The 15,328-nt window shown below is 48.3% G+C and overlaps 1 long non-coding RNA gene across 4 annotated transcripts; it reads right to left on the bottom strand.

Annotated features, from left to right (window-relative positions):
- Nucleotides 1–1,360: 1,360 nt before the first annotated feature.
- Nucleotides 1,361–15,257, bottom strand: LOC142054172 (uncharacterized). Of its 4 annotated transcripts, none has more exons than XR_012659450.1 (6): nucleotides 15,070–15,257; nucleotides 9,088–9,584; nucleotides 6,478–6,658; nucleotides 4,220–5,725; nucleotides 3,873–3,973; nucleotides 1,361–1,790 (listed from the first exon to the last, which is right to left on the bottom strand). It is a non-coding gene; the product is annotated as an uncharacterized LOC142054172 (long non-coding RNA). The 4 variants fall into 4 exon arrangements; XR_012659451.1 differs by lacking the exons at nucleotides 1,361–1,790; nucleotides 3,873–3,973 and adding exons at nucleotides 11,711–11,889; nucleotides 12,422–12,515 and having other exon boundaries at nucleotides 4,557–5,725; nucleotides 15,070–15,220; XR_012659449.1 differs by lacking the exons at nucleotides 1,361–1,790; nucleotides 3,873–3,973 and adding an exon at nucleotides 12,422–12,515 and having other exon boundaries at nucleotides 4,557–5,725; nucleotides 15,070–15,225.
- Nucleotides 15,258–15,328: the final 71 nt, after the last annotated feature.

Below are 15,328 nucleotides of genomic sequence, written 5' to 3'. Positions count from 1 at the left end.
TGGCGTTTCACCTTGCAAAGTCACCACAGGCCTGAGAATTAACAGCTTTTGTATTTGTTTTCGTATTTAAGGTATATGGGTTAGACAAAATATATAATAGCAACGTGTTTTGATCTGCTGCACTTTTTTAAAATGAAAAACATTCCTTATTCCCCTGGTACTGCTGCATCTCCCATTCCTTCCCGTCCCAACTTAAAACGTAAAACCGACTGTCTCCCGTACCTTTCAGTTAAGACTTCTCGGATGCTGCGTTATAGATTTTGTATTGGAAGAGCCGGGCCGGGGTGTGACGTGTGGAGGCCGGGGTGTGACGTGTGGAGGCCGGGGTGTGACACGTGGAGGCTGGGGTGTAACATGCGGAGGCTGGGGCTGTAACGTGCGGAGGCCGGGCCTGCAGGCTCCCCGCAGCCCAGAGGCCAGGAGCGTGGCCCCGCAGGCACGGCAGGCCTGGAAACAAGCAAATACCACACAGCTACGGCAGCTTGCCGCGGGACTGTTTCCCGACTGACGCGGCTTGAACTGTCCCGTCTGTGCGGGTGCTCTTAGCCCACCTGCAGCTGGGCGGGACAGGCATGGCCCCGAGCCTCAGGGGCAGAGCGTTCAGTCAGGTTTTTCGCGCTCTGGCGTCTAGAGGCGTGCCAAGGGTACACCCACAGAGAGCCGCCTTCGCTGGATTTGCAGCACCTTCCGTTGCCGTAAATCTTCTGCGCGACTGTAAGCCCAAACCCTATCGCAGCCCGTTCGCAAAGTCACACTGAAATAAGAACCGTGGCGAGGTTTGTATGGGGAAAATAATAATTAAAAAAAGAAGCAATTGTAGTTCAGTAACGTAACTTTTAGGCATTTAAGAAAACCACACGGGCCGGTTCGAGCAAAGGCGCAATACAGCAGGGACGAACGCGGTCCGCCGTGCTGCAGCTATGCATTTTGGCAAAGGGCGATTTGTCAACGAGTTTTTCCACTCATTTTGCTGTATAAGATTCCACCTTAGCTTCTCACCAGCATTACGAGGGATCTGAGGAGCGCTAAAAACAGCCCGTTCCTAACCTGTCACTTGAAGATCTGTGTGCCCTTAGGAGATAGCACTTTGACAAGCAAAAGCCTGCCCTGTGGCTTCTGTCTTATTGCGGATTCTGTTCCTCTTCCTCTCACTTATTTTTGTCATGTAAAACTACCTGCTTTATAAATGAATGTAAAATACAGTAGTTCTTCAGCACATGGACAAATGTGTATTTTCTCCTAATGTTTCATTTTATGTTAAATAAAAAGCATATGATTTTATGGTCGCTAGTACTGCTAATGTTGATTTTCCAACGATTACCTTTGTCTTTCATGGGGCCCTGATAAATGACAACAAACTACATTTTTCTGGCTTTATTAGCTGAGGACATCTGGAAAATTTTTTCGACACGTTTCGAGGGGAAAACTTTGGTTTAATACAAAGCCTTAACAAACACTGCAGTTCCCTCAAGCCTCACGTCTTGGGGCCCTGAAGCGTTTCGGGGCGTTGAACTGTAGGTTTGGGAGAAAGAGAGGAACAGGCAGAGACCTGTGCCAGGTGGTGGCACCGTGGTTTCTCTCACACGGAGGGACTCGGAGAAATAGCTCTGTAGCTGGCTCTGTGGATTTCTGACAGGTAAACGCTGACTGCACTTAACGTCAGTAATATCAGCAGGACTGAGGCGCCTGGGAATGTGTAGGAAGCCTGGGATTTCTTTTCTCGGAATATATTAGAACTAGCAACAATCTCTATTCCAAGTGTGGAAAGGTACCGTGACGGGGCTGTGAACCTGCCAGTGGGAATAATCGTGTCAGGAGCGTAAAGAGTGAACGTAAAATGGAGAAGGAAAGAGCCGTAAAGAAATCTGCGTCCTGCAAAGAGCGACTACAAGACGTCCGGCTGAGTTTGACGTAGCGTTAGCAGACACCCCCCCTCAATTCTACCACCTCACGTAGAGACAGACCGCAAAAAGAGGAAAAGAAGAAAAAATGATTAGCAATACTCTTCAGGCGCGGCCCAAACCCCGCCCAAAACAGCAGTAATACTCCTCCTGTGCTCACTGAGGATGCTGTTACTCGCACCGCCGCAACCAGGCGATGGCTTTTTGAAAGGGCCAACAGAGACGCTGCAGCTCAGGTACCGCGAGCGTCAGGAGAGCTGTGGCAGCCTGTGCAGCACGGCGCTGCCGGCATTTGAGAGGCGCTTACATCATTCGTACGCGAGGCCCCAGCAGTTCTGATCCTGTAGTTGTGCTGCTAAGTGGGACAGAAAGCCACGCGCTCCCGCCCAAGGGGTGTGCAGACTAATTCGGTGTGTGGCATGATAAATCGTTTCTCATCAGATAAGGGGTATCTTCAGTAGTAAAAATGATACAAGAAACAGCCTCCCCTTCTCCGGCTGCACAACCCCAGCTCTCCCAGCCCGGCCTCGCAGCAGGGGGGCTCCAGCCCTCGGAGCATTTCTGTGCCCCCTCTGGCCCCGCTCCAACAGCCCCGTGTCTGTCCCGTGCTGAGGAGCCCCGAGCTGGAGGCGGCGCTGCAGGGGGGTCTCACAGAGCGGGGCAGAGGGGCAGAGCCCCCTCCCTCGCCTGGCTGCCCGCGCTGCTGGGGATGCAGCCTGGGGGATGGCTGGGGGTCTGGGCTGCGAGCGCACGCTGCCGGCTCGTGTCCATCTTTTCACCCCCAGCACCCCCAAGTCCTTCTGGGCAGGGCTGCTCCCCATCCCCCCATCCCCCAGCCTCGATTGATCCCCGGGGCTGCCCCGACCCAGGTGCAGGGCCCTGCACTTGCCCTTGTGGAAGCTTGGGAGGTTCACATGGGCCCACCTCTCCTGCTTGTCCAGGTCCCTCTGGGTGGCAGCCCTTCCCTCCAGCAAATCGACTGCACTGCTCAGCTCGGTGTCATCACTGGGCTTTATTTGCTAGAGTTTTAGTCTTCTCTTTTTTAATCCATGTAACTAATCAATTGCTGTATCTTGTTAAATAAAAAATAAGACTCTAGTCTTTTTTTAGCCCTGTAGATCTCCCCTGTGACCCTTGGGAAGAAAGAGGATGGCCACAACCCACAGTTACGAAACAGTGAAGCCTGAACTCTTAAAGAGTCGAAGGCATAAATAAATAAAGCCAGTCACCATCTGCTGTTTTTCTAGGTTTCAGAACTTCTCCCTGCAGACCGCATGGCAAACTGACTCTCCAAATGCTAATTTGGCTATTCACTGCTGGGGAGACAGGGTGGTGTTATGCAGGGTGCATGCCCTCCACTGCATTGACTTTGGAGCCTGCTTGTAAATGGTAGATACAGTCATAGAACCAACCATAGACTCGTTTAGGTTGGAAAAGACCTTTCAAGTTGTCAAGTCCAACGATAAACCCAGCACTGCCAAGCCCACCACTAAACCACGTCCCTCAGCACCACATCTACATGTCTTTTAACACCCCCAGGGATGGTGACTGCACCACTGCCCTGGGCAGCCTGTGCCAGTGCCTGACAACCCTTTTGTGAAGAAATTGTTCCTAATATCCAATCTAAACCTCCCCAGGTGCAACTTGGGGCCGTTTCCTCTCGTACTTCTATTCTAAGAGCTCCGTACCTTCCCATGTCAGTTTTCTTTCAGCTCCCCCAAGACCTCTGCAGTCATGAGTCAGCTGTGAACAGTTCTGTGCCCAGGGAGGGAGCCATACGCAGGACGTCCTATTGAACTTAGACATTTCACCTGTATTTTAACAGGATCTGCTTCAATTTCACAATCATCGTCTGGCTTGTTCTGTTCTCTGCCAAATTGCCTTTAAAAATTTGTAAGTGAAAGAAAAGCCGCAGAATCCATTTCTAAAGATAAATAAGGAACATGCTTATGGCTCGAGCAAGGTAATTACCTTGTCACACGGAAGAGGAACAGAAGAAGAGATTGTTTCCTCTCTCCTGAGCTCAGCCTCCACTTTATCTCCGTTGCCATGGTGGTGATAACTGGGAGTACCTGAGAGATGGAAGAGCAGCTTGTGACACGCGGGTAACTGCATGACCACAAATACCGGGTGCTGCGCCAGCAGCTGGAGATGCAGATACACAGGGGCTACAAGGCCCTTCTCTGGCGCTTAGGAGCGATGCTAAAGTGCAAAATTTTGCATTCAGAATTTAAAATTCTGACATGATTATGTAAATAGAAATAGAAGGATAGCAAAAACATTAGTCAGTTTCTCAGCGCGGACATTCTCAATCTCACCGTTTTAGTCATACTTGTTCTGGGCTGCACTACATTCTCTTTACAGCCAGGTACAGCAAAACTTCATGTAAAAGTTGAGGAAAGTCGACATGAGAATGTAAATGCAGAGCCTTCGGACTGCTGAAGACTTCTTCAGATGGCGCTGCATGCCCAGAGATCACGTACAAGCGACAGCACAGGTGCTTGACTGCTCTGGGAGGTTCACAAAGCACTGTCGTTGCTGCTTGAGAGGAAAAGGAAAAATGAGGAAGGGCAAATGTAGCAGCTTGGCCGTGGAAGATAATCAGCTAATTGCTCAAAATTAGGAAGGATACAAGAAGATTATAGTGCTACAAAGTGTAGAGCAGTCATATAATCTATTACAAACCATGCAGAAGTAACAAGAGTTACCGCCAGTTCGCAGATAAAACACCAGGAACGGTGAAAAGGCAAACACGACACTGAGGCTGAGGGCACGGGCCTCAAAAGGGTCCTTAACGTGTAAATGTGGGCTCTGTAACGGTGAAAGGCACGGAGCAAAACCATGCTCTTCAAGTTGAAATTAATTAAAGGCAAGGGGTCAGGAAAACAGGAAACACCGAAAGCCATCAACAGTGAATATGCGTGTTTAGGATTTAACACAGAATTAACACCCAGCTCCTACATGAACGAAGAGGTAAGAAGAGAAAAAGGGAAGAACGAAGAAATGGAAAACTAGCAATGGGGAACTGCCAGAACAGGTGAGGGCTGTTTTGTGCTTCATAAGACATTTCCCGGCAGCACCAGACCAAACACTCTTGACTTTGCCTTCCACATCATTCAGGAATCCAGCAAAGTAATACGGACTACAAGGTAGACTGGGACCTACACAAACAGTGTAGAGAAGTTTCTTTTTAAAGTAAAAAAAAAAGTACTAAAAGTGCTTTTTCCTGGACTCAGATCTGGTAATCAGCCACAATTTCTAACGACAATGGGATACAGCATAAAATTAAAAGTAAGCCAACGTTCAAAGAGGAATTTCAGCTTTCATCTGGAGAAATTACAGAAAAACTATGAAAGGAATTCAGAAAGGTTAAACTATTTGAGACCAACACCACAAAAGAATGTCAAATAGATGAGTCCAAGTTGAGGAAAGCATTTCAAAATATGGATGCTTAATGACAAGTTAATGGAAGGAGCCATAATCTGTCGGCAGGCGGTTACCACCTTGGAAGCATGTAAGAAACGAGGACCCGAGTACGCTGAGTAGCCTTTAATTCCATATAATCACTGGGCGTTTTAGCAGGCCACAGTCAGCCGAGCATCCAAATCGTCGGCTGGACTTGGCAGAGGCTCTGCTCACCCAGGCCCAGGGGACGGGGTCGGGGTCTTCTGTCTTGTACGAGCACTGAGCCCTCGCTGACGCTCGAGAGCTGATCATACGCAGTAATCGCCACGTCCCCTCAGAAAAGGCCACTGATTTGGCACGCACCAGCACGCTGCCAAGCCGGGATGCTATACACATTTAGAGTGTTCTGGGTGGTATACCTGTTTTAAAACAGAGAAGAAAGAAAAACAAACCTGAGACAAGGTTGGTTTAAGCCATCTGGAAGAAGAATTAAACCCTGCACTGTCAAATTGGCTGATGACAGAAAGGTGATTTAGAGCTCCTTACCTGCAGAGGCTATAAAAAACTACAGAATGAGCTAGAAATTAGCCACCAGTAAGTTTTATTTTTAGAATTTTTGACATAAATAACTGTAAATAAGTAAATGTAAGTAGTACTAGCACATTTAAGCGTGCCTGTGCAGAGTGCAGTGCACAGCCCTGATCAGCCACAACGAAGAATATGAATTCATGGTGCAGCAGGGTCCATGGAAGCTTTTTAGTCTAACCAGGGCAACAGAGAATCTGCCAGACAGAAATTCAACAAAACTATGGTAGATCCTATTGCTCGTCATTAAAAAAAAAAAAAAGAAAAAACTGCTGGAACTAAAGAAACACCAGCATAGGACTGGAGTGCTCTGAACAGTGAATAAATCCGAATGAAAGTTAGAAAATGGCTTCCATCTGCACAAAAGTAGGATTTGGGGACTTCTAATTGATGGGCGAGTAGAAAATCCATCAGTTTTTAAACCTTATAAATTCATGAAGTGAATTATAGACATGTCACTAGTGGCATCAAGGAGCTGTTCTTGATCCAAGAGATTCTTTCCAGTTCTGTGTTTCTAATAATTAAATAAGCTTTGCGCACTATGTCACATTTGGAGATGTCACATAAATAAGAGGGTCCAACTCACCCACTGGTGGAACGTGCCGCTTTTGAGTCACCCCTTACCAACTTCTTTCTCCACCATCGATTTCACAAGTTTAACAGACAGGCAATTTTCAGGCAATGACTGGATCAAAACCAAGTATCGGCTGAAGATCTTAAATTCACTGGTTATCTTCTGAAACATCTCTGTTTCAAGATGTGAGGGGCTGCAAATGAATTGTAAGCAAATTTTGCCACTTTGCCGCTTTGCTAAGAAAGCAACAGCTGTAAAAGGGGAAGGACATAAAAAGATTGTGCCACTGTCTCTTCCCCACCCCCGCCCCACAATTTTTTCCATATTTTGCACAATTTATCTTCAAGAAAACATCTGCCCTTGCAATGACTCTGGTTTGGGTTTGCTGCCTCAGCATTAGTTGAGATTTCACTGCTGATTACTCGGTGTTGTAGTGGGCAGCTCCTACTGCCCCCCTTGTCTTGTCTCTTTGCGGTTCTTTTAGACAGAAGCCTTAATACTCTTGTACTGCTGAGAAAACCACACAGAAGACAAATAGAGCCTGTGGAAAAGACTTCTTTTTACTTCAGAATAATGGAAAAAGTAAGCTATTTACATGCTACGCAACTTCTATTATTACTGACGTTGCAAATCCTTCAACCTTTCCCCACACAAAGCTTAACCAACTCCAACGCTTTTTTCTGTTTCCATTTCTTCTTCACCTCTGCTAGATTTGGTTTAGCCCTGCCCCATCACGGCTACTGAAAACCTTCTCCTATTGTGCCTGAAGCTGGTCCAAAGGACAGCTTCTTAAATCGTAAGCGTGGGGGAACTGAGTAGAATGGCCCTAATAGGCATTTTGTTTTAAAAATTCCATTTAGTGCTGAATATTTAGTAATGGAAAACAAAACGAACAGCCGATTCTCTGCTGGAGGCCTCTGAATAGAGGCTTGTAAACTGAAGTTATGGGCATGTTCCAAAACATGCTGGGACACTGCATTAGAGCAAAGAGATGCTGATGTATCTTCTGATTCCTCTTCCAATCTGTGCTGAGCAGTTTTTAAAGGAACAGTAGGAAACGCGTAGCAGTGGCAGTCAGCACAGACAGGTGCGTGCACGTACCAACACGCGCCCGCACGCCTACGGCAGCAGGACAGGACAGGCGGCAGTGCTGTGTAAGAAGATGCAGGAGTTGTTTCAAACATCGTACTCAAGAAAAAGGAAATCAGAATACTGGGCTGCTTAAAGAGCAGTATTATTTGTGAGACCGGTGAAGAGGTTCTTTCCTGAACACAGTACCAGGATGGCACCGGCCTGAGGTAATGTATCTGGTTTTGGGAACCATGGTTCACAAAAATGAAATGAAACAGCTCGAGGCTGAGCGGGCCGGCTGGACAAGAGTCCAGAGGAAAGCAGCTGAATACTTCTGCATAGAAAGCATGCCCTGCAAGGAGGGCTGCCGTATAAATGTGAGAAGAGAAAGCTTGAGGAACATCACAGCAATCTAGAAATAACTGTAAAGAGGATGGGAGTCAAGTTGCTCAATATGCAAAGGAGGAAGGACAAAGAGTAGCGCAGACAGAACTCTCTAATGGGAAGGCTAATTTCACACTGCCCTCAGTTGCCTAGGGAGAGTGTGAATTTCACTGTGTCCAGTTCTGGTCCCCGCTGTACAAAAAGGATGTGGCCAGGCTGGAAGGGGCCCAGAGAAGGGCCACCAAGATGACCAAAGGACTGGGAAGCTGCCGTATGAGGATAGGCTGGGAGAGCTGGGTTTGTTCAGCCTTGAGAAAATGAGGCTCAGAGGGGATCTCATCCCCATGTACCAGTACTTAAGGGGCAGCTACAAAGAAGACGGAGACTCCCTTTTTACACGGAGTCCCACGGAGAGGACAAGGGGGGATGGACACAAGTTGCTCTTGGGGAGATTCCGATTGGACACCAGAGGGAAGTTTTTCACAGTGAGGACAGTCACCACTGGAATAATCTCCCCAGGGAAGGGGTTGGCTCGGCCACGTTGGACACCTTCAAGAGCCGTCTGGACAGGGCGCTGGGCCACCTTGTCTAGGCTGGGCTCTTCCTAGAGAGGTTGGACTAGATGGTCCCTGAGGTCCCTTCGCACCTGGGATTCTGGGATTCTGTGATTCCCGTTGCCAGAAGCGTTTTAAGCCAGGTTTGACAAGTATGTGTCATGGGCACATGTTCCATGTTATGAGGCAAGCACGATGGGCATGTTTGTCTTTCCACAGGACGGAAAGAGGTCCATTCAAGACTTCACAGAATCCCAGAACCACTTATTCCTGTGCACCATGAACACTGTATTCCAAGCAAGCAGGACATTCTTCTACTAGAACACAAAATTAAAGAATGTTATAAACCTTCTACATCTACAGTCATCTACATTTGGGTCTGCTTTTGTTCCTCGTAACGCTTTGTGACAGCCCCAAAATGCAAATTCAGTCTTGTGCTCAGATCTGGGGAAACACCATCTGACGTTTCCTTTTATTTCTGTGCTTTGCTCCCAATTGGACGAAATGGCGTACAATGACACTGAAGATATCAACAAGAAGGAAAATATTTCCTATGCCGAATTTCATGCTATTTTTAAACTAGTACCACTACTCTGGAATGCTAAGTACATACCTGTGACAAAAACTTCTGTCAGAATTGTATCATCAAAGCATACTCCTATGGAAGAATGTCTTCAGCCTCTTCTGCTTTTTTGTGGAGCTCTTTCTGCATCCAAAAGAGGAACGTTGTGGGCTTGCAAGAGCTGCTTGATATTACCAGCTCCAATCCACTTATTCTCCGTTTAAAGAAAACGACACTTGGAATTCAGACGTATCTGTAGGGTTTTACTCTCCTCTTGATGCACAACTGCCCACATCCAAAGAGAATTTGGATGTACACAAACTGAGAGGAAAATCGATTTTTTTAATACTTAGCTTCTACGCGCAGGTATTTCTACGCTGTAACAATGGGGAGCAGTTGAAAATGACAGTGGAGTGCTTCTAAGCATTGGGACTTTCTTCATATTTATTTCTTGAGTACGGCATTTTCTGTCTCTCACACAGTCGGACCAGTAAGTTAGTACATAGATGTGATGTAAACAGGTTCTCCAACTACGCTTTATTCCTCATCTAGAAAACAAAGCAGCAGCATCAGGAAAAAGCAATTAACTGAAAAATCATAAATTTTACACCGGTGATGATAAATTTAATTCTCAGTCATATTGGATGTTTCTAAGCGTATTTCACTAAGTGTAAGTGGTAATGCTAGATTCCACTTACTCTGGGTTGCCAGCCCCTTTCACAGAGAAAACCAAGGAAGCACGTTTGTACTTTACTAGACCTATGGATGGGGCAGGTCCTGCACGTGCTGAGATACCAAGGGCCTGACCTCCCTAGACATGGCAAAAGACGCTGGAACACTATGCGTTATGCCACTGCTCAGAATCAACAAATTAATCTCATTTTCCAGCACTACACTTAAAAATGGGAATACATTCCTGTTCCTATTTTTTCCTAAGGAAGCGGGAAATTAGGTTTCATTATAAGAACATGAAACAGAAAGATATGTCACTGGGAAACAGTATCTCCTTCAATTCTGAATGAGAGATGACCAAATTGCTTTATTATTGAAAGAAGCCAGAGGGTTTTTTAAGAAAAATCCATCCGCCAAAAAAGAAATTATCATTTTCTAATAAAATGCTAAAGAATGACAAACGTCATAAACAGCTGCTCCCCTACTCCATTAGCTGAATTCAAGTTTTAAATTTAAATATATAACTTAAATAAACCAGAATCTCTGGAGGGAGAAAACTATTTAAAAAACTAACTGAAACAGTCCAATCTAACTTTAAAGCAGTCTCTGTGGATCTGGTCCTCAGCTGAGTAATGGCTTGAACAAGAATGACCTCCAGAGGCCCCTTCTAACCTAAATTACTGTGGCCCATTGGATGTAAGGACTGCAGAGCAGCACACGCGCGTCAGAGGACGACAGGATAATTCAGGCTGAAAGGGACCTCATGAGGTCTCCGGTCCATCCTCCTGCTCGGCGCAGGGGCAGCTTGGCCTCCACCAGGTTGCTCACGGCTCTGGCCAGCCGAGGTTGGAGATGACACAACCTCTCTGTCCTTGCGGGAATAAAGTTTTTCCTTACGTCCCATCTGACTGAGACCCATTTTCTCTCATCCTTGTGCAACACACCACCGTGACGAATATCCTCCTGTGACTACATCTTTCCGACAGCCTCCCTGTAGGAGCAAGGTGGTGGCTATCACGTCCCCCTCAGCCTTTTCTTCTCCAGCCTGAACAAGCCCTGGTCCTTCAGCCTCTCCTCACAGGGCAAGTGCTGCACCCCGCAAGCATCACGGTGGCCCTCATCTGAGCTCATTCCTGGTTTCTGACATCTTCCTTATGTTAGAGGCCTTGACTGAACATAGTGCTGCACAGTGCAACATTTTACAGAGCTCTTCAGTTAACTGCAGGATATTGAAATTCAACACAGCAGGGGAAAAAAAGTATCTGGGGAATCTCAGTTCAGGAAGTCACGGCTGTACCTGCTGCACTCCTTTAGAAATTGTTCCCTGTAAGGGTGAGGCTGTGGCGTGCACTAGCTGCTGATACCATGGCAGAAACGTGAGATGGGATTAATTTGCCTTAACTTCGGCATCTTTCATTTAGATGTCCAAACCTGAGCTAGTTATGAATGCTGTTAACGCAGACTGAATTCAGAGGGCAAGTCAGTCACCAAGACAGGTGCTTGAGGCAGGTCAAATAAACTGCTGTCTTAAGGGACCTGTTTACTCGACTGTGAAGGGACCCCAGGTGTCCATCAGACTTATCTCATTTTTAGATTTCTCAAGTCAGATGATACGAACCCTGCTCAAGGGGCTAGATTCCCAAAGAAGATGCAGGCATTTACATGTCTCTCTATTCACCAAAGTCCATCACGAGGGCACTGTTAACGCTCACAAACCCCTCCTCCAACCCTGCAGGTGCTTACATTTTTATCTTATATAATGGACTAAATTCTTCCTAATCCATGTTAGAAAGCGGCTCCTGGTCCCCAGGCGAAGCAGAAGAAAAAGCTTTGTGTCCACAGCATGCTAGGTCTAAGATCCTACACAGCACATTGGCCGGGGTGCTCTGGAGCGCTGCACCTGTGGCTTCAGCCCTTGCGCCTCCATAACACAAGGCGCTCTTGCACACAGCATTCACACTGTCAGCTCACTTTCTTGGGACTACGCTACATAAGGACGTACCCTCTCTGCACACTTCCCGCTGCTGTTTTTCTTTAGCTGCATAAATATCCTGTGTGCTATTGCTGTGGATCCTCTTTTTTTGTCGTTTTACTTTTTCCCCTGGAATGGCTTGGAGAGGCTGTCACTGAGAACAGAGCAATACTGGGCAGACGGATGTTGGCATCTTGGAAGCAACTGTGCTGCAAGACCACGAAGGAATGGAAAGAGTTTTGTGCAAACCATATCCATTAATCTCCCCTCCCAGGCAGTGACTTTGGTTTGGGCCCCAGCCCAGGCTTGGTTTCCCCTTTGTCAAGGAAAGGTTTTAAGCCAAGGGACTAAGTACATGCTAGCGTGACTATATTGTCCTACTTACACTGAGCAACCCACAGCACTTCAGAAGGCAAGAGAACAGTCTGTTCTGCCTCTGCTGGTGCCCGCTTGGGAGGACTGAGGGCTGATGCCAGCTCCAGGCCATTCCCAACTATGTCTCGAACATCATGGGGGGATGTTCCCAAGGACTGGGAAAAAGCAAATGTCACTTCTATAATCAGGAAGGGCAAGGCAGACCCAGCCTTACCTCCATTCCTGGCAAAGTGGTATTTGCTATAAGTCTGGAGGACTGGAAACCATTTTGAAACATATGAAAGGCAAGAAGGTGATTAGGAGTAATCTGTGAAGACAAAATCATGCCTGGCCAACCTTGTAGCCATCTGCAGTGAAATGACCAACCTGATAGGCATCTGTGTTGAGGGAGGAGCAGCGGGTGTTCACCTGGACTTCAGCACAGCCTTTCAGTCTCTCCCATAAAATATTCCTGAAGAAACTGGTGAAGTACGAACTAGATAAGGGGACACTGAGGTGCACAGAACCCTGGCTGAACTGCCAGACTCAGCAGGTTATGATCAGTGGCACAAAGTCCAGTTGGAGGCCAGTCATAGAATCACAGAATCATAGAATCATTAAGGTTGGAAAAGACCTCCAGGATCATCAAGGCGAACCCCCAACCCAACACCCCCAGGCCTCCTAAACCATGGCCCCAAGTGACAAGGCTGCATGGTGTTTGAACCCCCCCAGGGACGGTGACTCCCCCACCTCTCTGGGCAGCCTGTGCCAGGGCCTGACCACTCTGGCAGGGAAGACATTTTCCCTCACATCCAACCTAAACCTCCCCTGATGCAGCTTGGGGCCAGTTCCTCTCGTCCTAGTGGTGTTCCCTGAGGCTCAGTATTGGGTCCAGACGTTTAACACCTTTATCAGTGATCCTAGATGAAGGGACAGTGTACAACCTCAGCAAGTCTGCAGAGGACACAAACAGCTGATCATCCAGATGACTGTGCCAGCATTTAGGGGTCCTCGACAGGCAGAGAGGAACCTCTTCAAGTTCAAAGGGTGATGCCAAGTCCCACACTCCATGTGCAGGAACAACCCCATGTACCAGCGCAGGCTGGTGGATGACTGGCTGGAAGAGAACTTGGCAGAAAAGGCCCTGGGGTCCTGGTGGCCAGCAGCGTGCCCTCGGGGCAGAGGAGGTCAGCAGCATCCTGGGCTGCACTAAGCAGAGTGTCACCAGCAGATTGAGGGGAGCAATCCTTCCTCTCTCTCAGCACTGGTGAGTGTATGCAATTAAATATCAGCAGTAGGAAAGGCGAGACTGGTGAGATCACAGTTGACGTAACGTGTTCAGCTCTGGGTTCCCCAGTACAATAAAGGCATGGATGTACTAGTGTCAGTCCAGCAAAAAGCCACACAAAAAAAAAAGGCACTGTCACAGAAGGAGAGGTTACGATTGCTGCACTGCACACCCTGCAAAAACTGTCGGGTAAACCACTCCATATTGAGTGAATTCAACACCTGCGCTCAGACCAGTGTGTGAAGCCTGCCCCAGGGTCATGCACAGGCGTGAGACCGAATGGCACGGAATGGGCTGCAGCCACGCTACTGAAACCTGTCCGACTGCACAAAAGGCTGATTCTACCCGAAGTGCCTACCAGGAATGGCCCCTACCCCATGCAAGACGCCCAGGATTGCCTGCAGGATGTTTGGGAGAATAGTAATTGGGCTGGAGCTTATATATACACACTGAAATACACTGGTTGCTTAGCTGTTCCAACAGTTAAACAGTACCATCAAATTCCAGTGCCAATGCCTACATCCTACTGCTACTTAATTTACTAGCATAGATGCAGCCAGCAGAAAAAATCCCTCCAGACCACATCTGGCTAATCTGGTTCCACTGCTGCTAGTGGGCCTGAGTTCAGGATTCGGGGAAAAAAAAACCCATGTACTATCATTTGCACACATACAGCTCAGAATAAACATTAACACAGCACTAGCTAGAACATCTAAGCAGCACTTTTTTCCTCTCATTTTCCTGTTTCCTCATGACAAAATATATCCCTCCCACACATGCAAAATGTTAGTAGTCCCTCCTCTCCACACACAGCGTAAGAATCCTGTTCCTTTCCCACAGGCACGGAAAACATTTTGCAGAAGGAATCCTGGCATTTGCGCACAGGGAAACTGCTCGGAGGGAGACTGCACGCACAGCCTGGAGCAGATGCCCATCCTCTCCAATCTTCCTCAGAACACGCTCACATTCCAGTCATCGCTGTGCCTGTTTGTACTGCGATCGGCCGCCAGCAAACCAAGCTGTAACACAGCCGATTGCTATGCAATAGCATTATCCAGCCAGAGACAGATGGTCAAAGAATGGAGCAGGGGAGACCGTCATTTGAGAAACTTGCTGTTCCTCTGGCGGGGGAAGCTGTGAGACACAGCAGGGTGATTTTAGTAAACTCCCTTTGTGTACAAGTGACACATCCTTGAAGCGCGCGTGTCCTTACAAGCCAAAGCTGCCCTCCCAGCCCACGAAGGCTGCTGAAGGTATAATCACAGCAAGACATACTGGCAGAGCTGAGGCACTACAGCAGCGTCTGACCTTCAGCGGAGGATCCTGCAGACAGCTTTGGCGATGGCTGCTGAGGAGCCGGCTGTGAGCTGACTGCTGCAGGTTCCATCCCACGCTTTTACCTCCCTCCCTGGCCCTGGGTCTTTTCTAATGCGGAGCCTCAGCCCAATCCCAAACTCACCAACGCTCCTGTGGACAAAATCCACAGGATTTTGACGCACACTGATGAGGGCAAGAGAGGCCACAGCTCAGCGCATAGGAGCGCCTGCTGAGTGGCACCAGACCGCCTGGTTCTGTTGGGGTTTGATACAGATATAGATGCATACACACACACCCCCCAGACTTTGCTTTTTGGAGTCACAGCAACACAACGGAGCGCTCCACCAGAGCCCAGCCGTGCCGGGCCTCCCCGTCCCGCCGACAGGTCGGCCTCAGGCTCAGAACGGCGTTTCCACAGTTACCTCCAGACCTTTAAATGGCTTTCAGAAGCCGCCTCCACGCTCCACACAGCTCTGGAAGCACGGCGGGCAGCCCCGGAGCCGGCGACAGCCCCAGCTCCCCTCATGGTTCCCCTCAGGGCGTCCCACCACCGCGGCCAGACCGTCCCCGCCGCGCCGCACACTGCGCATGCGCGCTGCCACTGCGCACTCAGGCGGAGACGCGCGCTGTGGCGGAGGCGGGAGCGCGCTGCGACGGCGCCGGCCGCCGATTGGCTGAGGGAAAGGAGG

The sequence above is a fragment of the Phalacrocorax aristotelis genome, chromosome 3 (genome assembly GCF_949628215.1).
Source record: "Phalacrocorax aristotelis chromosome 3, bGulAri2.1, whole genome shotgun sequence".
NCBI classification, from domain to species: domain Eukaryota; kingdom Metazoa; phylum Chordata; class Aves; order Suliformes; family Phalacrocoracidae; genus Phalacrocorax; species Phalacrocorax aristotelis.
Note: the sequence above shows the minus strand (reverse complement) of the source record. Positions and strands in the feature narration are given on the sequence as shown.